Genomic DNA, 25,393 nt, shown 5'->3' with positions numbered 1-25,393 from the left:
CAATTAAAATGTAAAAGTGTATTTTGCTGCCCTTTGGATATTTGAAAATAAATATATTTTATTACATTTCAAGGCATAACTTGGGGCTGTTTAGCACATAATGATTATGGTAGGCATTTTCAGTGGTTAGTTATATTTTCTGAAATCAGATTGTGTTTATATTTTGGATAATGGCCATATTCTTAATAATTAATTCCATGCAATTTTCCCCACTTTACTTATTCACGTGCGACACACTTCCTGATGTTATCACTGGGATAGTACTAATTCCTGAGCCTTCCGCAATAGAGTCAACCTCACAGGTTGCTACCCCATTACTTTCTCCCCAGATTATGAGAGTCCAATTTCATGTAAGCATGAATTTGTGACAAATTACAGAAACCACAAGCGAAAAGTAATATATGGTAGAGGACGCTCAAAACTCTGTCTTTCCTGAAACAATGCAGCAGTATTGATCCAGAGCAGTTGAATCATTACCATCTCTTCTGTAAATACATCAACCAGACAGAAATAGCTCATGAGAACGAACCTCTTCCCGCTTCAAAGTGCTCTCACTGTAGGGTAACCAAGAATCATGGAAGACTTGAAATTGCAACAAAAGGAATTTGGGTCAAGTTTAATGTTGAATTTCCCATCTGGGAGTGTTATTAAATATTCAAAGAATTATAAAACCCTGATGAACACCTATTCTAAGGGGAAAAAAATGCACTTCTCTCCACCGTCACTGATAGCACTTTAGCCATTCCACAGCCTTTTATTTGTTGGCACCTTGAAAGGTCTAAGTTTTGTTTTCTCATGAAACACTGGTAAATCAGGCTACTCTGGGCAGAACTTGGTGAGCTTGGGACCCTTTTAAATTCAGCATACTTTGCTAGTTTCAAGTGTAGAGCAAAGTGACCCTGCCATACACAATGTAAATCAACTATACTCCAATATAAAATTTAAAAATGTTTTAAAAGAAAAAAAGTTCAGTATGCTTTGTGAGCATGCTGCCACAAGTATATTTTAATTGCCTCCCAGGTGCCACAGTCTGTGTTTGCTGCTGGGAAATACAGAAATAAATGATATGTGATCCTATAAGCAAAGAGCTTATCAAATCTGGAGAAGAATGTCAGGCACTCATCTGCCACGGGCTCATTCACTCAGTCTCCGGGTGACAAGCGTGACTGAGTGCTCACAAATGCCAACACTGGGCCAATACTAGGGGTACAATGGCAACCACACTCGATGGTGAAAACACAATAAGAAAATGAAGTTCACTAACAGTGTAGAGCAGGGCAAAATTAGTTTGCCTGCAATAGGAAACAAAGCTTCACACAAAGGACATTTGAGCTGAGTCATAGGGAGGGTTTTAAAAGGCACAGATGTGGGAGAAGGGAATTTCAGGTTGAAGAAATAGTGGGAGTAAACGGAAGAGAAACATGATAGTGGAGGACAGAAGGGCCTGGTGCCCAAAGAGCATGTGGAACCGTCCGTGACAAACATAGTTAGATGTGAAGTGCTGGAAACAACCCCTGAGTCTCAACAACTCACGTCCCATCACAGTCAGATTCGGTATTCAGTTGGTAGCCTTCCATATGGAGAGTCACAGACCTATGCATCTACTAGTCCTGTCTTCCATGAGGCTGTGTGTGTGTGTATCTGAGACAGACAGACAGACAGACAGACAGAGAGCGACAGAGGGAGAGGCAGAAACAGAAAGAGAGATCAAGCCATAGAGGAGGCTGCAGGCAGTGGGGGCCAGGACGGGAAGGGCATACATTACTTCTGCCCACATTTCTATTGCCAGAACTAAGTTACACAGACATGGTCCCACTAAACTGGAAAGGAAACGTGACTAGGTCATTTCTCCGTGTGCTAAGGATGTAAGGACACCAGTTCGTCACCACTGAGCATTGTCTGTGCCACAGAAATAAAATCATCTATGAAGGTAATTCATTTAAGCATTTAAGTATTTAGGGCTTCTCAGGTGCCCAAAGAAAGGCAATGCCAAAGAATGTTCAAACTACTGTACATATGTGCTCATTTCACATGCTAGCAAGGTTATGCTCAAAATCCTTCAAGCTAGACTTCCACAGTATGTGAATCCAGAACTTCCAGATATACAAGCAGGATTTAGAAAAGGCAGAGGAACCAGAGATCAAATTGCGAACACACACTGGATCATAGAAAAAGCAAGCAAATGTCAGAAAAACACCTACTTTTGCTTCATTGACTACACCAGAGCCTTTAACTGTGTGGATCACAAGAAACTGGAAAATTTTTAAAGAGGTGGAAACACCAGACCACCTCACCTGCCTCCCGAAAAACCTATATCCATGTCAAGAAGCAACAGTTAGAACCTAACATGGAACAATTATCTGGCAAAACTGGGAAAGGAGTACGTCAAGCCTGTACGTTGTCACCCTGCTTATTTAATGTCTATGCAGAGTACATCATGCAAAATGCTGGGCTGGATGAATCCCAAGCTGGAATCAAGATTGCCAGGAGAAATATCAATAACTTCAGATATGCAGATGATAACACACTTATGGCAGAAAGTGATGAGGAACTAATGAGTCTCTTGATGAAGGTGAAAGAGAAGACTGAAAAAGCTGGCTTAAAACTCAACATTCAAAAAACAAAAATCATGGCCTCTGGTCCCATCACTTCATGGCAAATAGATGGGGAAACAGTGGAAACAGTGGCTGACTTTATTTTTGGGGGCTCCAAAATCACTAGGACAGTGATTGTAGCCATGAAATTAAAAGACACTCGTTCCTTGAAAGAAAAGCTATGACAAACCTAGACAGCATATTAAAAATCAGAGACATTACTTCTCCAACAAAAGTTCATCTAGTCAAAGCTATGGTTTTTCCAGTCGTCATGTACAGATGTTAGAATTGGACCATAAAGAAGGCTGAGCACTAAAGAATTGATGCTTTCAAATTGTGGTGCTGGAGAAGATTCTTGAGAGTCCCTTAGACTGCAAAGGTATCAAACCAGCCAATCCTAAAGGAAATCAACCCGGAATATTCATCGGAAGGACTGATGCTGAAGCTGAAGCTTCAATACTTTGGCCACCTGATGCCAAGACTCAACTCATTGGAACTCATTTCCCGATGCTGGGAAAGAGGGCAGGAGGAGGAGAGGGCGACAGAGGATGAGATAGCTGCATGGCATCACTGACTCAATGGACATGAGTCTGAGCAAGCTCTGGGAGACAGTGGAGGACAGGGGAGCCTGGCGTGCTGCAGTCCATGAGTCGCAAAGAGTTAGTGAGTGACTGAACAACAAGGACAACAAGGAGGCACCGTGGTTAACGCATCCACCTGCCAATACAGAAGACTCAGGAGACCCGTGTTCCATTTCTGGGTCGGGAAGGTCCCCTGGAGTAGAAGATGGCAACCCACTCCAGTATTTTTGCCTGGAAAACTCCATGGACAGAGGAGCCTGGCAGGTTACAGTCCATGTGGTCACAAAAAGTTGGAAATGACTCAGTGACTGAGTATGCACACAATTAGTATTTTAGTATTAATTCACAGACCATAATCCCCATCATGTATATTGCAAACAAGTGTTCAGAAATTTGCAAGGTGATGTGCTAGACTCTGAACATGCAAGAAGTGACAATATACTGAAGGAGCTTACAAACAAGAAAGACATCAGGACTTCCACATAATGAGAGAAGTAACACAGGATAACCTACAGTATGTGCCAAGAGACAGAGCAACATTAATTATGGCTTTACTTTATGACTCACACAACATTACTACAAAAAGAGAAGCAAATATAATGTTCTCCGGATTTTCATACAGCTCTAACGTAGGCTTATAGTGTTCTCCAAACACAGAGACAAATGCACAGTCCTGCCTTTTAAAATTCAGAGCTTCAAAAAAGAAAACTGAAAACCTTGGGTAGAGAGCAATATTTGCTCTCTGAGGGGAGACGCAATTCATATAGCTGCCACTGTGATTTATTCAGGAAGGCTTCTGAAGGAAGTTAATTGATTTTCTGACAAGTAAAAATAAAGAAGTAAATAAAACTTTTGACATTTTTATTGGGATAATTTACATTCATCATGTAGAGGTGGTTGATCATAATAATTAAGAATACTAGCGTTAAGGTTAGAACCAAATCATTTTAAGTCCCAGCCCATCATTTATTAGCTTTGAGCAAGTTATTTAAGTTCTCTTGAGCTAAGTTTCCCCATTTGTTAAAAGAAAACAAAGATAATAATAATGATACTGTTGCCTTGGGCTCTCCTGAGGATTACATGAGTTAATGCATTGTTGTACTTTGTCCAACACCTGGCACATGCTAACTATTTTTAAAATGGATTTTTACAATGATGTTAACATCAGGGTTTTGGGAGATTACTTAACAACATGATATGTTGCACAAAGATACAATTTAAAATAAAAATGAATACAATACCCAATTTTGATTTTAAAAATATTAAATGGACTCAGGCAGACAGGGAGGAAATGCCCTACAGTGTTAATGATAGTGTCCTGAAGTGGTACAGTTATGCATCTTTTTCACGTAATTCTGAATTTTCAGATGTTTTTAGAGTAAACATTTATTTCATACATACTCTAATACCTCAAAAATTCCTTCCATCTCTTTATGTGCACACACAACTGCTTTATTAACATGATGTGATTCTTTTATGTTATTTTCTCATGAAATCAAGAAAAATTCCCAGAGGAAATTCTTTGCTTTACTCTTATGTTAGAATAATCGGCCAGTAACATTAAAGTTTAACCTGCTGAGAAGCAAATAGTCCCTGCTCTTAGATTTTTTCTCTCTCAGTCAATAGTAAAGAGCAAAGATATCTTTTCAAATCCTTGTTTTTCCCCTTCTTTCTCTAACATGTACCTGGATCCCGAATCATTTGGACTAATTTCAAGTGATTTCTAAGATAAAATTTCACTGAACGGTTGAACATGACAATCAGAGACACAGAACTCTAGAACTCCAAGCCATTTCAGACTTTCTTTAAAGCTGGAACTAAAATATATTGTTTATATTTTAATGTTTAATATGCTGTAGTTTATGAATTTAGATGTAAATAGAATGTTTGAAAAAAAGTTCATTTTTATTCCCACGTAAGACGCCTTTCTCTCTTGTATGAACATTTCTTCAGTCAAGTTAGCCTGCGGGTAAGGAAAATTATTTTAACGTGGACTCAGTTTGGATATAGGAAAATTGTGCTTGGCACTTCTCTTAAATTGTTCTCTTCACATTAGACTGATTTGATTTCCGATCAGATAGAACTGAGCTCATGAGGGATGGTTATGTATATTACATTACCACGCCTGTATGTGGCCAGAACAGTAAGTGCAAAAGAACTTCGGCCTTCAGGAATGGAAGGGCCACTGTCCAAAATGATGGATGAGTTTGTTCCTGCAATAACATAGGATGTTTGGGCCAAGGGTTTTCCCACCTGCCTAACCCCTGGCACTGACTTCAACCTCTGGGCCAGTTCACTTGCAGTCCTCCCCGTAGGAAGGCATTTTTTTCTGTTTTATTATTCTTGTTAGGTGATGATTGTTCATTTTTCTTTTAGACAAGAAAAACATAACAGGGACTTCCCTGGAGGTCCAGTGGCTAAGACTTTGCCTTCCAATGCAGGGGTACAGGTTTGATTCCTAGTCAGGGAGTTAAGATCCCTCATGCCTCATGGCCAAAAAATCAAAACACAAAACAGAAGCAATATTATAACAAATTCCATAAAGACAATAAAAATTTTCCACAAAAATAAAAAACATCTATAAAAAAAGAAAAAACAATTCGCAAAACCCAACATACCCTTTTTCTGGCCTTCTGTGGCTTTTCCGATTGCCCAGTTGGATTTTTTAATGCTTTTAGTCACCTCCCTACTCATTATCTTATTTTATTTCCTTTTTGTTTCCCATGTTAAAGAGGAAAAAGAAGTACAAATTCCAGGTGAGCAGGTATGAACCCAGTCTTACTCAAGCCACAGATGCTGTTTTCTCTGATGATTTGCACACAGATTCCTCATAGTCTTTAAGTTATACTCCTTGGTCAGTCAACTGCTTTGATTAACACGATGAAACCGATCTTTGCAGCTCTTTCCCATGGTGGCTCAGTGGTAAAGAATCTACCTGCATTGCAGGAGACCATCTGCAATGCAGGAGACCTTCTGCAATGCAGGAGACTCGGGTTCAATCCCAGGGTTGGGAAGATCCCCTGGGGAAAGAAAGGGCAACCCACTCTAATATTCTGGCCTGGGAAATCCTAGGGGCAAAGAGGCCTGATGGGCTATTGTCCATAGTTTTGCAAGAGCTGGATACAACTTAGCAACTAAACCACTGAACCAATACCCTGCTCTGGTCTCAGCCAACTGCCTTGAATAATGGGGTGAAACTGATCTTTGCAGCTCTTCCTCATGTTAGTGTATATCTTTGCTTGACTACTATTTCCAAAAACAATCAGTTGCTTTTCCATAATACAAAAGATGAAACCAACTGGAGAAGGAAGGAGAAATCAGCATGGCAAAGGCTGTGTTGTAAAAATATCAGCCTCATTCTTTGTCCAAACACCTGGAGAAACTTTGTGTTCTACCATTTCTCAACACCCTTTGTCAACACCATATCAAAGAATCCCATGGTTCTTGGGAAGGGACTGTGGGTGCCTGGGAAGCGTGATCTCCTATCTTATGTGTGGATTCCTTCTGAAAAGGACAGCAGTAAGTCAGAGGGCCTCTTTGTCCATCTAACCAGATACAAAGAACTGTACCTGTTAAAAGGAGCTGGGTTCCAGGTAGCTCAAACTCTAGAAATATTTGCTCTTGTTGAGTCTAAACGTGCTGGCCTGTAATTTGCCTTTGCTGGCCCAAGTCTGCCCTCTGGAGCCTCTTGAAATAAATCTCCTTCCTCTTTCATCTTGCAAGTTCTTCCTAAATTCTTCCCCTGAATTAAACAGAAGCTAGTACCACCTGTGAGCTGCACATCCAACCCTTTTAAATCCAGCTTGGAAAGTAGGAAGCTCTTACTCAATCTTAAGATCATAAATGGGTAAGATAAACAAGGCACCAAGTGTGAAAGTGTTAGTCACTCACTCCTGCCCGACTCTTTGCGACCCCATGGAGGTGTAACTTGGTTCCCTAAATTTTCAGGTGAATCATCTAAGACCCAGAGATCTTGGTTGAGATCGGGGTCAAAGAACTCTGGTCATTGTAATTCTGGTGGTAAGACTATGGGAGAATAGTATTGTCTTGTTTGTTCTCAGAAGATAAAACACTGTGATGTGACAATTACAAATGGTTTTCCAACAAATTTTGTTATTGTGAAGTTTTCTGCAACTACTTTACATCAAGTTGACTTCTAGTAACATGGGTGGGTGGGTGCTCAGTCACTTTAGTCGTGTCCAACCCTTTGTGACCCCACAGACCGTAGTCTGCCAGGCTCCTCTGTCCATGGGATTTCCCGGTCAAGAATACTGGAGTAGATTGCCACGCCCTCCTCCACGGGTTCTTCCTGACCCAGGGATTAAACCTGGGTCTCTTGCATCTCTTGCACTGCAGGTGAATTCTTTATCACTGAGCCACTGGGGAAGATTACGACCTAATCTTAATTACTAATTTAGTCTAAATTTTAAAAAAGTTTTACCCCCACATGACAGTTCCAAAATTATCATCAGAGAAAAATAAAAACCACTTTAAAATTCACCTTCCATTTTCCCCAGAATATCTAATCTTTGGGAACTGTATATACACACATAAGTGCACACATAAGCACATGTGCACATGTGTGTGTGTGTGCACGCGCACACACACACATACACACACGATGAATCTACATCTCCATTTTTCCTAGAGTTTACATTCAGATAAACTCAAGATCACCATTAACAATAGGTAGATGTAATCAAGATGCTTACCCAGGGGGTTGACATTTGACTGTGCCTAACAAAGCATGCAGCAATATTTGAACCAACAACTTCCAGATGTTCAAGCTGGTTTTAGAAAAGGCAGAGGAACCAGAGATCAAATTGCCAACATCTGCTGGATCATTGAAAAAGCAAGAGAGTTCCAGAAAAACATCTACTTCTGCTTTATTGACTATGCCAAAGCCTTCGACTGTGTGAATCACAATAAACTGTGGAAAATTCTGAAAGAAATGGGAATACCAGACCACCTGACCTGCCTCTTGCGAAACCTGTATACAGGTCAGGAAGCAACAGTTAGAACTGGACATGGAACACCAGACTGGTTCCAAATTGGAAAAGGAGTACGTCAAGGCTGTATATTGTCACCCTGCTTATTTAACTTATATGCAGAGTACATCATGAGAAATGCTGGGCTGGAAGAAGCACAAGCTGGAATTAAGATTGCCAGGAGAAATATCAATAACCTCAGATATGCAGATGACACCATCCTTATGGCAGAAAGTGAAGAGGAACTAAAAAGCCTCTTGATGAAATTGAAAGAGGAGAGTGAAAAAGTTGGCTTAAAGCTTAACACTCAGAAAACTAAGATCATGGCATCCAGTCCCATCACCTCATGGGAAATAGATGGGGAGACAGTGGAAACAGTGTCAGACTTTATTTTGGGGGGCTCCAAAATCACTGCAGATGGTGACTGCAGCCATGAAATTAAAAGACGTTTACTCCTTGGAAGGAAAGTTATGACCAACCTAGATAGCATGCTAAAAAGCAGAGACATTACTTTGCCAACAAAGGTTCGTCTGGTCAAGGCTATGGTTTTTCCAGTGGTCATGTATGTATGTGAGAGTCGGACTGTGAGGAAAGCTGAGCACCGAAGAATTGATGCTTTTGAACGGTGGTGTTGGAGAAGACTCTTGAGAGTCCTTTGGACTGCAGGAAGATCCAACCAGTCCATCCTAAAGGAGATCAGTCCTGAATGTTCATTGGAAGGACTGATGCTGAAGCTGAAACTCCAGTACTTTGGCCACTTCATGCGAAGAGTTGACTCATTGGAAAAGACCCTGATGCTGGGAGGTACTGGGGGCAGGAGGAGAAGGGGACGACAGAGGATGAGATGGCTGGATGGCATCACGGACTCAATGGGCATGAGTTTGAGTAAATTCTGGGAGTTGGTGATGGACAGGGAGGCCTGGCGTGCTGCGATTCATGGGGTCGTAAAGAGTTGGGCACGACTGAGCGACTTCACTTTCACTTTTCACTTTCATGCATTGGAGAAGGAAATGGCAACCCACTCTAGTGTTCTTGCCTGGAGAATCCCAGGGACAGGGGAGCCTTGTGGGCTGCCATCTATGGGGTCGCACAGAGTCAGACACGACTGAAGTGACTTAGCAGCAGCAACAAAGCGTGACATAAATACAACAAGTAATCTAAGTACAATACAAGATGAGGCACATATGGCTATGTCTTTAACATAGCCATTAACAGCTTTCCAGCATGGAAACAGTGTGGTAATTGTGACTTCTATATTTAAAACAACTGGACTTCAACTGCTGCACTCAAGTATTTAAAATAATATTAAAGGAAAGGAACAAGAGGGCCTTTCATATGTTAACACTACTTCTCACATACTTGATTAGTGTTAATAATAGTAGGGAAGCACAATCCATAAAATCTATGAGGACAAAATCGTGGCTACAAATAGAAATATGCTTTGCTCTGAAACTGCATATCGTCCCCTTCTCTTTAAAAAATATATAGAAGAATATAAAAGTGAAAATTTCTTCACTCAGAGAAAAACACTATTATCATTTTGGTATACTTACACAGTATTTTTCCTGTACACATATGTGAACATATGATTTACCTAATCTAAAATCTACTCAAAATGCTTTTTAACTTAACATTTATTGTATTTCCAGGTCATTAAATTTATCTTCAAAATCATGTCTCTGTATTTTTCTACATGCTAAATGTCTTACTTTTTACATGACACATTTCCTGTTGTTGGAACTTCTTTTTCACTCTTTATCTTCCTACCATGAAAATAAGGTCACTTTCCCACTCCATATCTATTTGATGCTGAAAACAAAAAAAAATCAGGCTTGAAATTCTGTGTCTTGTTTTTCAAGAGTGCTTCTTGAAAAAAAACTACATAGTAGCACTACCAAAAAAAAAAAGATAAACTAGGAGACGTGTGTCACTTACTGTTCCAGTGAAAGACTGATTACCGAAAATCATAGGATCACAAGCAAAAGATGATAAAGATCGACACAGCAGAAATGAAGAGGAAAGGGATGCAGAAACAATGATCACACAATTACAGAGATGGAGAGGAAGCAGGGAAACGACCCAGAGGGTGGAGGACGACACAGCTTCCAGCGGGGCAGAAAAAACAAGGCTATTTTACATCCTCAGCAAATGTTCTGAACTATATGGAAGGTGAAGGGGCTGGTGCTGGTGAGAACAGCAAACTGTTAGTACACAGAAGAACTTCTGCCATAAAGAATGTTCTTGATAATGCTACGGGGATTACAAAAAATTCACCTGTCACCATGCAGACAAAGAAAACAGGATGCATTTAGAGACAGATGATCCATGGATTTGCTGTAACAGAACAACAGCCAATAGCTTAAGTGGCAGTGAGTTGTGATTAGCGTTTGTCATTATTTTATTCAACACTTTGCAAGACAGAAACATATCAAGTCACTTACATGTAAGAAATGGATGCATATGTTCATTCAACAAAAACTCTGAACACCTCCCCACATACAGCTCTAGGCTACATTTTGAGGCTGAGTCCTACTGCCAAGTTCCCACAAGGAGAGAGATTAGACACGTGAACTCTCATGACAGTCTGTACCTATCCTCCTTGGTACCGGTTTCAGTTTGGATGACACATTTCATTTTCGGTATCTGTGATTATTTGATTAATGTCTGTCATCTTACTAGACCATAAGTTCTACGAGGGTATGGATTTTATGTGTTTTGCTCACCACTGTTTTCCTAGCATAGTGCCTGGCACATAATAGATGTTCAATGAATATTTGTTGAAAAAAATGAACAAATACTTTGAAAAGTTAGTGATAAGTGTTATAGGAGGTACATAGACAAACACCACTAAAGTCTCAGGACAGGGTGATTAGTTTCAAATAAAAGCTGAAAGTTTTCAAAGAAGAGATGGTTTTGAAAGTCAGGAGATGGTTCATTTATTTTTCTGGAATTGAGCTGCAGGAGTTGCTTGTATATTTTTGAGATTAATCCTTTGTCTGTTGCTTCATTTGCTATTATTTTCTCCCAATTTGAGGGCTGTCTTTTCACCTTACTTATAGTTTCCTTTGTAGTGCAAAAGCTTTTAAGTTTCATTAGGTCCCATTTGTTTAGTTTTGCTTTTATTTCCAATATTCTGGGAGGTGGGTCATAGAGGATCTTGCTGTGATTTATGTGGAGAGTGTTTTGACTATGTTCTCCTCTAGGAGTTTTATAGTTTCTGGTCTTACATTTAGATCTTTAATCCATTTTGAGTTTATTTTTGTGTATGGTGTTAGAAAGTGTTCTAGTTTCATTCTTTTACAAGTGGTTGACCAGTTTTCCCAGCACCACTTGTTAAAGAGGTTGTCTTTTTTCCATTGTATATCCTTGCCTCCTTTGTCAAAGATAAGGTGTCCATAGGTTCGTGGATTTATCTCTGGGCTTTCTATTCTGTTCCATTGATCTATATTTCTGTCTTTGTGCCAGTACCATACTGTCTTGATGACTGTGGCTTTGTAGTAGAGTCTGAAGTCAGGCAGGTTGATTCCTCCAGTTCCATTCTTCTTTCTCAAGATTACTTTGGCTATTTGAGGTTTTTTGTATTTCCATACAAATTGTGAAATTCTTTGGTCTAGTTCTGTGAAAAATACCGTTGGTAGCTTGATAGGGATTGCATTGAATCTATAGATTGCTTTGGGTAGAATCAAAAAATGGGCCAAAGAACTAAACAGACATTTCTCCAAAGAAGATATACAGATGGCTAACAAACACATGAAAAGATGCTCAACATCACTCATTATCAGAGAAATGCAAATCAAAACCACAATGAGGTACCATTACACGCCAGTCAGGATGGCTGCTATCCAAAAGTCGACAAGCAATAAATGCTGGAGAGGGTGTGGAGAAAAGGGAACCCTCTTACACTGTTGGTGGGAATGCAAACTAGTACAGCCACTATGGAAAACAGTGTGGAGATTTCTTAAAAAACTGGAAATAGAACTGCCATATGACCCAGCAATCCCACTTCTGGGCATACACACTGAGGAAACCAGATCTGAAAGAGACACATGCACCCCAATGTTCATCGTGGCACTGTTTATAATAGCCAGGACATGGAAGCAACCTAGATGCCCATCAGCAGATGAATGGATAAGGAAGCTGTGGTACCTATACACCATGGAATATTACTCAGCCATTAAAAAGAATTCATTTGAATTAGTCCTAATGAGATGGATGAAACTGGAGCCCATTACACAGAGTGAAGTAAGCCAGAAAGATAAAGAATATTACAGCATACTAACACATATATATGGAATTTAGAAAGATGGCAACAATAACCCTATATGCAAAACAGAAAAAGAGACACAGAAATACAGAACAGACTTTTGAACTCTGTGGGAGAAGGTGAGGGTGGGATATTTCAAAAGAACAGCATGTATACTATCTATTGTGAAACAGATCAGCAGCCCAGGTGGGATGCATGAGACAAGTGCTCCGGCCTGGTGCACTGGGAAGACCCAGAGGAATCGGGTGGAGAGGGAGGTGGGAGGGGGGATCGGGATGGGGAATACGTGTAAATCTATGGCTGATTCATATCAATGTATGACAAAACCCACTGAAATGTTGTGAAGTAATTAGCCTCCAACTAATAAAAAAAAAAAAAACAACAATAAACATTGCCCAAGAAATTACTCCAAAATAAAATAAAATAAAATAAAATAAAAAAATAAAAGTTAAAAAAAAAAAAAGAAAGTCAGGAGATGGAATTAAACAATATAATCACATAGGCGAGAAGGAATAGGACATAAACAAGTGAAGTAGAAACAATTACAAGAGAAGGAAGTAGGTAAATAAAAGTATTGCAAGACTGATGGTAGATGGTGGCTGCCAGTGGGATACGAAGGGCCAGGAGAAGCAAAGAGTTTGAAGGTGAAACCAGGGGAGTCAGAGGATGGGATTCACAGAGAAATGCAAAGAGAAGCTGGATGAGGTCATGGAGGGCATAGGACCTCAGATTCAAAATGTACCGCGGTCACTCCGCAGGGGATGTCAAGCAAGCTGCTGGCAATATGGGTTGGGAGGTTTATGCAAAGACCAGCACTTGAGACACCTTCACAGAGATTCTGTTTGCAGTCATCAAAGCGGATGAGGCTGTCCAGGGAACGATGACAGAGAAAAGCAGAGAACCAGGACAGGTGCTTGAGAAATGTTGAGATTATCCACAGTTATTTTTTACGTAGTTCAGGAAGACGGAGAGGCCCATAAAACCCACTTATACACGCAGCTTTGTCTCCTGCTGCCCTGTTAGAAAAGCCCAAGGAACACCCCCGTATCCAGTATGGTGGCCACATCCAAGGAAACAGTGCAGTTCTAACTCCACTGAATGGGAACAAAAATGAGCAGGGGCACTTCTGTGGGCTGGCATTCTGCTCAAGAAGAACATGTATCATCAGACTCACGATTCTTCCCCTTTTAAATACAAAACGGAGTTTATATAAAAAGGAAATGTCAATTTGATTACCCTTGGGCATTAAGACAGAGATGCCCAAGCCAAGTTTCCCAATATAGCAAGGCACTAGAAAACTATTCCAGAATCACAAGCTATATCTGCTGAGCTCCTCTTGGTAGTGCCTTAAATAACATCATCGAGGTGTTACATGAGACGTGTAGTTGGGTCCCCACAGAAAACCGTGCCTGGAAATACAACTCAACTCATCTCCATCCCATAGGGTCAGGAGTGTCAAGCTCAAACACAAGAAGGGGCAGAACAGTTACTCAACATTTTACTTTTCCAATATTCAGTTCAGTTCAGCCGCTCAGTCCTGTCCGACGCTTTGTGACCCCATGAAGCGCAGCACGCCAGGCCTCCCTGTCCATCACCAACTCCTGGAGTCCACCCAAACCCATGTCCATCCAGTCAGTGATGCCATCCAACCATCTCATCTTCTGTAGTCCCGTTCTCCTCCTGCCCTCAATCTTTCCCAGCATCAGGATCTTTTCAAATTCAGTTCAGTTTCCAATATTGGGTATCCGCATTTTAAAGTCACAGGCCTCTGAAGATTATTAAGTTGTTGGACCAGGAGAAGGACCTGATAGAAACTAGCGAGCGCTATTGTTACAGAAGTCCAACTTTCCGCAGAAACTTTCAACCTAAGTTCCATCCCTTCTTCTAACGCGACTGTGATGGGTCTAGTTTTGCAGACTAGACGGGTCTTTTGGCTCACAGATTCCGAAGGCCATGTGAGTGAAAAGATCTGGAGAGTGCGAGCAGGGGCACCTGGGACTGAACCCCTCTGACCTCCGGTTTTGAAGATACCCAATGGGGACCTCTCGGTGGCAGAAGGTGGTTGCCAGGATCAAATGAGAAAAGACGCGCTGAAACGTCACGCTGCTGTCACCCAGGTACGGCGTTGCTGCGCTCCAGGTGTGCTCGCCTCGGCCTCCCCACGGAGGACGGGCCGCGCCGGGAGGCACCGACAAGAGCGCCGGGAGGAGGCAAGAAGGTCACCCCGCTCCCCGGGCCAGGCGGCGCGGCAGAGCCTCACTTCCCCGGCGCGTTCGGGCGGGGCGTTCCCAGGGGACCGGGCCGAGAGGCGGCACTCCCCGGGCTCCGCTCTGCGCCCGCCGCCGCCCTCCCGGCCCGGAGGCGCCGCTGACCCGGGTCCCCAGGCCGCCGGAGCTCGCGCGCCACCCAGAGAGGTGAGGGCGGGTCGGGGAGGCGGGGACAGAGGTGGGGGCGGGGAGCCGCGCCGATCGTCCGGAGGCCCGCGAGCCCAGGGAAGCCCGCACCCGGGCCGCGGCGAGGGGAAGCGCTGGCGGAGGGACGGCCCCTGGCTCTGCCCCAGGCCTCCGGGGGCCGCGCGGCAACTTCTCTTTGGAAGCCCCGGGGGCGCCCGGGCGCGCGCTCCCATGGGGGCACGCGCGTCCCCGGAGCCCGGCTCCCCCGCGCGCCCTCCGTCTGTTTTTTTTTCCCCCATCGCCTTCATTCTCACACTCTAAGTAGGTCACCGGTTGGAAGTTACACCCGATGCAGCCCCTGGCTTTGATGCAAAGGCAGCTTTTCCGCCTCGGCTTCGGGGCGGGGGGGGGGGGGGGGGGGCGCGAAATGCATTGCAACTATTCGGTTCCGTAGAGCTGCCCGCCTCCATACCTCGCGGCCAGCGCCAGCGACCGTGGCGTTGACCGTGGTCCGCAGAGTGGGGAGGCGGGGAGCCTCCCTTCCACCCTAGTTGGGCCGGCCCCGCGCCTGTCCTCCCCGCCTCGGGTCCGGAGGAGGGGGCGCGACAGGTCGCCTCCCGAGCTCTCCGGCGTCCGCGTCCCTGGTCTGACCGCCTGGGGTGAGTGCCTGTTCTTCCGCGGTCACTCCAGTCGCCGAGGGTGACCTGCTTACCTTGAAAACTTAGACGTGATCCTAACAGCGGAGCCTGGCTTGCAGGAAGGGACTGCCGGGATGGGCTTCGGATGTGACACCGGATAAATCAGAACCCAGAGCTGCAGGCGACCTGTTTCATGTCTAAAGTTGAAAATGAATTTGTGTTTTCCTGGAGTACACGTGTATCTTTCCCTTTGGAGGCTATCACTTGGGAATTGATTTTTAACTAGCTGGAGGCGATAAACGAACATAACTTGAAGCCAGAAAGTTTGTCAGGGAGTATTTTTTAGTTGGTCTGGAAGAACTTATAGAAATAGTCCAAGCTGATGTCAAAAATACAGTTTAAGAAAGAATATCAAAACGGCACGGGCAGAATTTGTGTAGTATTTGCTCGAAGTGTCCTTACATGTTATCTGAGTTCTTTGTGATAAATGTTCTAGGCGTGCGATGCATAAAAAGGGGGTTCGGTTGTGAAGAACTAGTGCAAAGGTAAAGCTTTATATTGGCATGTCTGCATGCATTTAAATGTACACAGAATGTTTCCTGTGGGCGAAAAGCTAAAATGCAGCTATGTCATTTGAGTTTAAGGTTACTGGCAATAATACAGGTTAACAGTTGGCTTTTAACTCCTTGTTTCAGGAGCTGAAGTACTATTATTCATGTGACTCATTAGCACAGTGAATCCTTGACATTTCTGACTGATGAACGGTTAATCTGTCTTGAAGTTTAGGAAGGAACAATTGTAGGTTTTTCTGTCCTGATGCCCGGCTGGAAACGCAGTATGAAGGAGTCTCCAGGGATGGTGAGGGCTGCTGTAGAGCAGCTCAGAGGGAAAGATCATTTGAAGAGAATGAAAGCGACTCCCTGGAGGCCCTTGATTGCCCATAACTTCTTTTAAAGTGGACCCTGACAGGTTGGAAAGGATCTATCTCCTCACCAAGGAAACTGCTCCAGAGGACTGCTTTCTTAATGCATTTGGTCAGATTTGAGAGGCGGGCTCTCTATAGACTCTTCTCTTAGTTCAAAAGAAATCCTTTTCTAGGAAGATTCAATTAATGAAATGATGTTCTTTGGAAATACTTTGTCCTTTTGTGTGTCTGTCTTAATATAGCAAAAGCATCAAGGTTTTAATAAGATTTTATTTACTGGAGGGATGGGAAATGAAAAATGCCATGTCCTCATGGTTAACTCTGCCTTAAAGCAGAGGGGCAGTGGGGGGGGGGGGCTGCTTTCCCAATACATCTTAACCCTCTGTGTACGTATATCTTCTAAAGCCAAATCCTAATGGGGATTAAGAGGACTGTAAAGAAAGTATTAATACTTTCAGTATTTCTGATAGATGGAAACGGGGATATTTATATTCATTCCACTTGTAAAGAATTCATATGCGCCTTTAGAAAAACATGTGTCCAAAATTTGAGACACATTATGATGAACACATTATTATCACTACCTTGAAGAAGGCAGAGAGGGCCAGACAAACTTGGCAATAAACAGGATCTCAGCCCTGAGGAAGAAATGCAACTAAATCCTGTGTTTACTGCATGTTGATGTTCCAATTCGTATTTTAAATGGGAACTGAATCAGCTCTCACTGTGATTTAGCCCTTCTATGAAGTATCATTGCGATTAAGCTGTCAGCACTTGCCTGTGTAGTCTTATGCTTTTAAGCGTAGATAAATTAGGACGCATTCTGAGGAGAGTGGCAGGAAAGGATGAAAACTGTGTGGTGATTTACTTAAGGACAAACAGAAGGAGCTAAATATGGAGGCTGATTCTGGTGCAGCTTGGTTGGTGGTCAGGCTGGAAGTTTGGGGGTGCTAACTGACCCACTGAACATCCCTTAGCCTGTGTGATTCTCTTCTCTTAATGTCATCGGACAGCCTGAACCTCTAGCTAAGAGGTGTCCAAGAGGAGTTGCACCACTCACTTTGGGTACTCCCTTTCCAGACATAGAAACTTCTAACCACTTGGAGTTTGAGCTCCATCATCTGGACTAAATTGCCGCTCTGAACCATTTCCTCATCTGTGAAATGGGAATAATATTTCCTAACTAAGGTGGTGTGTGCATGCATGCTAAGTCGCTTCAGTGGTGTCTGCCTCTTTGTGACCCTGTGGACTGTAGCCCATCAGGCTCCTCTGTCCGTGGGATTCTCCAGGCAAGAATACTGAAGTGGGTTGCCATGCCCGCCTCCTGGGGATCTTTGACCCGGTGGTCAAACCCACATCTCTTATGTCTCCTGCAACGGCAGACGGGTTCTTTACCACTAGCGCCACCTGGGAAGCCCCACTAAGGTGGTAGTCGGGAGCAAATGGAATAACTGGTGCAAAATGCACATTGTGAGCTGTCTTACAAGAAAGAGAAATATTATGGCTTAAATCTCATCTCCTAGGACTGCAGAGGGGTTGCTGTGTAATTGATGGTAGAACTGAGTATTTGGGTAACTCATTCTCCTGTCCTGGTAAACTTACTATACTTTTGTACAATACACTACAGGGTACAATAGACTCTTAGTAATCAGTGTTTGGGGGGGGAGGCGATTAGAGGCTTACACCATCAAGCCTGCATCTCCTCCCCCATGGACAGACCACTGACTTACCTAGCTGAACGAATTTATGTGTGGTGGTTCTGAGAGGTAATGATGAGGTAGCAGGGGGAGGAAGGAGAGGAAATTCTAAAATCAAATTTAAGTCTTTTATAAACTAGCTTCCGTTAATGCCATTAAAATGTGGTTCTCATAAAATGATAAGAGTCCATAGTTTTCTCCTGGGCAGGTACATATTTAGAAATGGAGTAGCTGGGGCTGAAGCAGCAATATGACTGATGCAGGGTTTTATTCGTTGAGCATCCCTAAGTCACCTGAGACACCATGCTAAAGCCTTCAGGATGCAAGAAAAGCAGATGTGACCCCTCTGGAAGCATGGCTGCTGGTTACCATACAGGTAAACCTATCATTATATCTGTGCTGAGTGCTATGCAGGAAACATGTCAAGGGAGGAGACGGGAATTTGACCTGTGGGGGGAGGGAGGTCAGGAATGTGTGCTTTAGAAAGTGATACTGGGGTTGGGAAGGATTAAAGCCCAGTGAACAACACCTGCAGAGGTTCTGTGCGCTTGCTGTGTGCAGGTTTCCTGATGAGGAGAGAGCTAGCAGCAGACAGAACAGATATCTTTGCCGAGGGGGGCAGTGGTGTGTGAGTGGGGCTTGAACAGCAGGCTGGGCTGGGAGACACGCTTGCTTTTCTTTTCCATTAAGAATTACATCTCCATAGAGTCTTAATTGTTTTGTGTAAACAGCTCAGGATTTGTTTTTCTTACAGATTACTGAATTATAAAAAAACATACTGACAATCTTTTTTTTTTTAAGCTGCTCAGAACCTAAACCAATATTTACCATAATTGACTAGTTTGTTAACTCTTTGCATTATTAATCGTCTGACTTTAAAGCCATCTGGATTCATTTCCTTCTTAAAAATCTAATAGATTTTTGTTTAGAATACATATTTTGTATATTTCCAGCTGCATGCATGCTCAGTCATGTCCAACTCTTCGCAATTCCATGAACTATAATTTCTAGCTACTAGATTTCTTTTTATCTATCTATCTATTAAGAGAAAAACACTATGTATAGATGGACTTGCCAGGTGGCGCTAGTGGTAAAGAAGCTGCCTGCCAGTGCAGGAGATTTGAGACATGGGTTCTATCCCTGGGTCTGGAAGATCCCCTGGAAAGAGGGCATGGTAATACACTCTAATATTCTTGCCTGGAGAATGTATGGACAGAGGAGCCCAGCGGGCTTCAGTCCATGGCATCACAAAGAGTTGGACAAGACTGAAGTGACTTAGCACGCACATGTGTATAGGATAGCTGGAAATAGACAAAACATATGTATTTATCCAGTTTGAATCTGTCTATTCAAGAGCTGATGGAGTCGCTTGATTTCCTCCTGTGGAAAGTGCCCCTGAGCCCGCATCTGAGACCCCCTGAGCCCAGCTCTGTGACACCGACAGGTCCAACAGGGCACCGCCCAGGCCAGGTCACGTGAGGAAGCTGGCAGAGGACAGTAGTCACCAGTGCCTGCTTTTATTTGGTTTGTTATTTCCTCTTCTCTTCTCTCTTCCCTTCTTTTTCCTTCCTCTCTCCCCTCCTTGTTATTTTTCCTTTCACATTTTTTTTTTTCTTTTTCTCCAAAGTCTCATGATTATTTCTAAGCCTTTATGCTGTGGCCTCATCCCCTGGCCCTAAGAGTGGTGCCAATTTGGGGAGTCCTTGGTGGCAGGGCCAGTGACTTCTCCCTGGTCCTCAAGGAGTCCCTGTGGAGGTCACAACCATTTTCCCTTCCGTGGTTCTCTCCAGGCTTAACGTACTGTCCTGGGCACTGAAGGCTGCCATCTTTCCTTTGTCTTGTTTTAATGTCATGTTGCAGGTAAGAGAAACTATCCCAGCTATTTTAAGCAGAACGGGGTTTCATATGGGAAGTTGGTGCTCACAGGAAAGCTGGAAGGAAAAACTGCGGCTTAGAGAGGAGAGGCTGCAGGCTGGGCTGGAGGGGCGAGCCCCAGATAGCTCTGCGGAACCGGCCTCCTAGAGTTGCTGCCGTCATCGCCCAAGTCTGGAGGCTGGGAATCGAAGCCACCACCTGAGCTGCTGACATCAAGCTCACTCTCTGAGCTGTGTTCCAGTGATCAGAGAAGCTGCTACAAAGCGCCACTTCACGCAGGAAGCTAGTAACGGAACCTGGTTACCAAGGACAGAAACAAGCCAGCGAACATCTTCCTTAGACACCCTCTACCTCGCTTATCATCCGGGTCCTCTCACTTGGCAGAACCTGAGCTGCGCCCAGAACCCTGGCTGCAAGGGACTCTGGGAAATATACTGATGGTTTTCCAGCCTAGAGACAGAGGAAGGCACACCTGGAGGAGACCAGAATGGAGGCTGTGCGACACTCCCTTTCCACCGCTTACTGGAAACAGATTTCATCAGAGACTCAGCTAGGATATTTCATTCAAAGCAGAGAGATGATATATTGTAAGAATCAAAAAAGGATCCAGTTGCTAACCAATTTGCATTTCAAGCAGATGGATGTTATAGTCATTACAGATGAAATTGCTAGAAAAAGCATCAAGCAAATAAGTCACTAAAATTCCTAAGCACCTACCCCTTCCTGTGGTGGTTCTATTTGAATATGAAATAATCTTCTTTTGTTTCAGTTTCGTAATCGAGGTAAAATACCAAGAAAATGATTTTTAAAAGCTCCTCCCCACCCAAGTTCCAGAAAGCCTATCTACTTAATGAAGAGCAATACAAAGGAGGAACTAGGGTCTGCTCAGCAATATAATAGCTTCTGGAAGGCTGGTTCTTTCATTAAATGAATTATCTGTGTGGCTGTGTTTCTACTGAATCTTTCTTTGCTCTGGAACTTTAATTTTTATTTTTTAGAGGATTAAATAGAGAAATGTCCTGTTAATTGGAGATTAAAATAAGAGTATGCTTGAATTCACTCTAATTACTTATTTCATACTCTGAGCCTTGTCAGATTTTTTTTTTTTTTAGTTATTAAAGTAAATATGACTGAAAGTGAAAGTGAAAGTCGCTCAGTCATGTCCAACTCTTTGCGACCCCATGAACTCTATACAGTCCATGAATTCTCCAGGCAAGAATACTGGAGTGGGTAGCCTTTCCCTTCTTTAGGGAATCTTTCCAACCCAGGGATCGAACCCAGGTCTCCCACATTGCAGGCAGATTCTTTACCAGCTGAGGCACAAGGGAAGCCCAAGAATACTGGAGTGGGTAGCCTATCCTTTCTCCAACAGATCTTCCCAACCCAGGAATTGAACTGGGGCCTCCTGCATTGCAGGCAGATTCTTTACCAACTGAGCTATCAGGGAAGCCCTGATTTGAAGATCAAATATGATTCAGTCTTTACAATTCCTAAGTAACACATTATCATTTATTTGTACTCAGAAATTATATTAGCACATCTAGGTCTTGATTATTGAATGAAATCATTTTATATTTGCTTCTGATATTTGAACCTAAAAATTAGAGAAGAGTAGCTGAGGGAGATGGAGTTACTTAGTGAATTTGTTAGTCTAATACATACATAATTTCTAATTGATTTTCATGTCTCAAAAGGTGAGAGTTCATTCAGAGATCTGCTCTGGTAGGTAATGAAAACATTTAAATGCAGAATTACAAATGTTGCCTGGGATAAACCACACTATCATATTATAGGTCCACTGATGACAGCAAGAGTTTAGCCACTCAGCCCCATGTCATCATAAATAAACACATCAAAATAAAAACAGTACTCTTTCTCTGTAAATGCAGCTTCAGGACAAATGCATTCTCTTCCACAGTGAGCCCCCAACTAAGCCCATTTACAGTATATTCTCAGGAAGGAACTGGTTGAATCTAACCTTAATCGGATTCACTGTGAGGAATAATAAGTGGTATTCACCTTTGTATGTTACAGTAACACACAAATGACCTAATTGCAACTTGTCCCAACCCTCCTTTTTTTCTCTTTCATTCCTATTTGAGTAAATATTCAAGAGAAAATTCTGGCTTTTTCCTCCCTCTGGGCTATAAGCATGATGAGTTCTTGTCTTCAGCTATATGGAGCTTAAAGATTAAGTTATAGGATACAACTCTGTTTTGTTTTGTTTTTTTAAGATTGAAAATCAAAATGGTCTTTTGATTTGCCAAGTGTATTATAGAGCAGAACATCCAAATCTTAAATCACTGGTTAGAGCACTGATGTGCCAAGTTGTATCAGGGATTTGGGAAGAGAGAACATGGGGTTGTGATATATTTTTTAAGGCAAAATTTATATGACACACCCACAGCTAACATCATACTAAACATTGAAAATGGAAAGTTGTCCCTCTGAGATCAGGAACAAGGATGCCCACTCTCACCACACTTATTCAACATGGTATTGGAGAGAATTAGGCAAGAAAAATAAATAAAAAGCATCCAAACTGAAAAGGAAGAACTGTCACTATTTGCAGATGACATGATTTTATATATAGAAAACCCTAATGACCCCACCACAAACTATTAGAAATAATAAACTATTAGAAGTAAAGCCTCAGGGTGCAACATCAATATGTAAAATTGTATTTTGCATTTCTGTACACTAGCAACAAACTAATATTAGTATTATGTGCTGCCGAAGTGCACACTAACAACAAACTAGCAGAAAGAGAAATTGAGAAAACAATCCTATTTATAGTCACAACAAAAAGAAGTAATATATCTAGGAATAAATTTAATCAAGGAAGTGTAAGACTTGCACCCTGAAAACTATAAGACATTACTGAAAGAAATCAAAAGAAAACACAAAGAAACTGAAAGATATTACATGCTCATGGACTGGAAGAATTAACATTGTTAAAATTTACATATTATCTAAAACAATCTACAGGTTAAGTGCTGCTGCTGCTGCTAAGTCATTTCAGTCGTACCCCAGAGACAGCAGCCCACCAGGCTCCCCCGTCCCTGGGATTCTCAAGACAAAAACACTGGAGTGGGTTGCCATTTCCTTCTCCAACGTATGAAAGTGAAAAGTGAAAGTGAAGTCGCTCAGTCTTGTCTGACTCATAGTGACCCGATGGACTGCAGCCTACCAGGCTCCTCCGTCCATGGGATTTTCCAGGCAAGAGTACTGGAGTGGGGTGCCATTGCCTTCTCCGACAGGTTAAGTGCAATACCTATCAAAATTTCAACATTTTTCACAGAAATAGAACCAAAACCCCTAAAATTTATTTAGAGCCACAAAAGATCCCAAATAAGCAATCCTGAGAAAAAAAATAATAAAGCTGGATTTGGTTTTAAATTACACTATAAAATTATACTGCCTGATTTTAAATTATACTATAAAAACACAGTAGTAAAAACAGCATGGTGTTGGCAAAAAAACAGACAAACAGATCAATGGAACAGAATTGACAGCCCAGAAATAAACCTATACACATATGGACAATTAATTTATGGCAAAAGAGCAAAGTACATACAAGGAGAAAGGACAGTCTCTTCAATAAATGTTCTTGGAAAAACTGCACAGCCACATGCAAAAGAATAAAATTATATTAGTCTTAAACCATACACAAATATAAACTCAAATTGGATTAAAGATTTGATATAAGACCTGAAACCATATAACTACTAGAAGAAAACATAGGCACTATTCTCTTTGCAGTTGGTCTTAGTAATGTCTTTCTGGGCATGTCTCCTCAGGCAAAGAGAACAAAATCAACCATGAAACAAGTGGGCCTACATCAAACTAAGAAGCCTCTTCACAGCAGAAGGAAACCACTAACAAAATGAAAAGACAGCCTAACAAATGGGAGAAGATATTTGCAAATCATGTATCCAATAAGGGGTTAATATCTAAAAAAATACTAAGAACTTCTACAACTCAACAATAAAAAGCCAAACAAACCAATTAAAACACAGGCAGAGGAGCTGAATAGACATTTTCCCAGAGAAGACATACAGGTGGCCAACAGGCACATGAAAATATGCCCAATATCACAAATTATCAGGGAAATGCAAATCAAAGCCACGATGAGGGATCACCTCATGGCCATTAGAATGGCTATTATCAAAAACACAAGAAATAACAAGTGTTGGAAAGGCTGTGAAGAAAAGGAAGCCCACATAGACTGTTGGTGAGAATGTAAACCAGTGCAATCCCTTATGGAAAACGATACGAAGATTCTTCAAAAAATTAAGAAGAGCACTACCATATGATCCAGCAATTCCACTCCTGGATATTTATTTAAAGAAACAAAAACACTAATTCTAAAAGATATATACACCATCACGTTCATTGTACTACTTACAATGGCCAATATATGGAAACAAAGGCCCGCTGATGGATGGATGGACAAAGATGTGCTTTATGTACACAATAGAATATCACTTAGCCATAAAAAGATGCAGTCTTCCATTTATTACAACATTGACCTTGAACATATTATGGTAAGTGGAATAAGTTAGATGGAGAAAGACAAATACCATGTATTTTCACTCTTACGTGGAATATAGAACAAAACAAAATAAATGAACAAACCAAAGTAAAAAAACCACAAACAAACATACAGACACAGAGAACAGAGAAGTGGTTATGGGGTGGGAGGAGGACAAAGTGGGTCAAAGGATCGACGATACAATGATAGGAAACTAAACTTTTAGCGGTGAGCACACTGCAGTATATACAGAAGTCAAAATATAATGCTATACACATGGAATGTATATAATGTTACAAGCCAGTATTACATCAATTTTTTAAAAAAAGAGGGTTTTAGTGTTTAAAGAAGTAAAGAGTTTGTACGAATGGAGGGCTGCTTTTGGTACTTCAGTCACTGTTTGGCAAGTAATCAGTAATTTTTTTAAAATGTGAAGGGCATCAAGGAAAGGCGAACCTCATTCTGATCAAGGATTTCAGTCCTATGACCACACGAAATTGAATTCAATTCCAAGGATCGGCTTGGAAGCAGATTTTACCCCAGAACCGCTAGCTGACAGCTCACCCTGGCTGATTATCTTGATCTCAGTCTTACCATAGTCGGAGCGGAAAACTCAGCCATGTTGTGCCAAACATCCAACCAACGGAGTTATGAGCAAATAAATAAGTGCTGTTTTAAATTAAAAAATAAAAATACTGGAGACTGTAGCATTTTCCAGGACACCGTGTTTATAATTAGAGTGATTCTAGAAAATGCAGGCACCTTCTAAATGTTAAGACGTTTCCAAATGAGGATGGCAATGCAAGGATTTACGCAATCATGAAATAGAACCAGGGTGATCATGTGACTTACTATTCAACCTGGGACACTTTTGACAGCAAAAACGGGGGGCACTGCAGGCAGA

The 25,393-nt window shown here is 42.0% G+C and overlaps 1 protein-coding gene and 1 long non-coding RNA gene across 3 annotated transcripts in view; one reads left to right on the top strand and one right to left on the bottom strand.

Annotated features, from left to right (window-relative positions):
* Positions 1 to 25,393, bottom strand: part of LOC133050631 (uncharacterized) — a 162,298-nt gene that overhangs the window by 122,633 nt on the left and 14,272 nt on the right. The gene's annotated exons all lie outside the window — the stretch shown is intronic.
* Positions 14,778 to 25,393, top strand: part of TRMT9B (tRNA methyltransferase 9B (putative)) — a 66,317-nt gene continuing 55,701 nt past the window's right edge. The window contains exon 1 of one of the 2 annotated variants that reach the window (XM_061134919.1): positions 14,778 to 14,841. The gene's annotated coding sequence lies outside the window, so the exon portion shown is untranslated. Of the gene's footprint in view, positions 14,842 to 15,255; positions 15,480 to 25,393 lie in introns of those variants that run through there. The other variant, XM_061134920.1, reaches the window with a different exon arrangement.

The sequence above is a fragment of the Dama dama genome, chromosome 32 (assembly GCF_033118175.1).
Source record: "Dama dama isolate Ldn47 chromosome 32, ASM3311817v1, whole genome shotgun sequence".
In the NCBI taxonomy this organism is placed as follows: Eukaryota; Metazoa; Chordata; class Mammalia; order Artiodactyla; family Cervidae; genus Dama; species Dama dama.
Note: the sequence above shows the minus strand (reverse complement) of the source record. Positions and strands in the feature narration are given on the sequence as shown.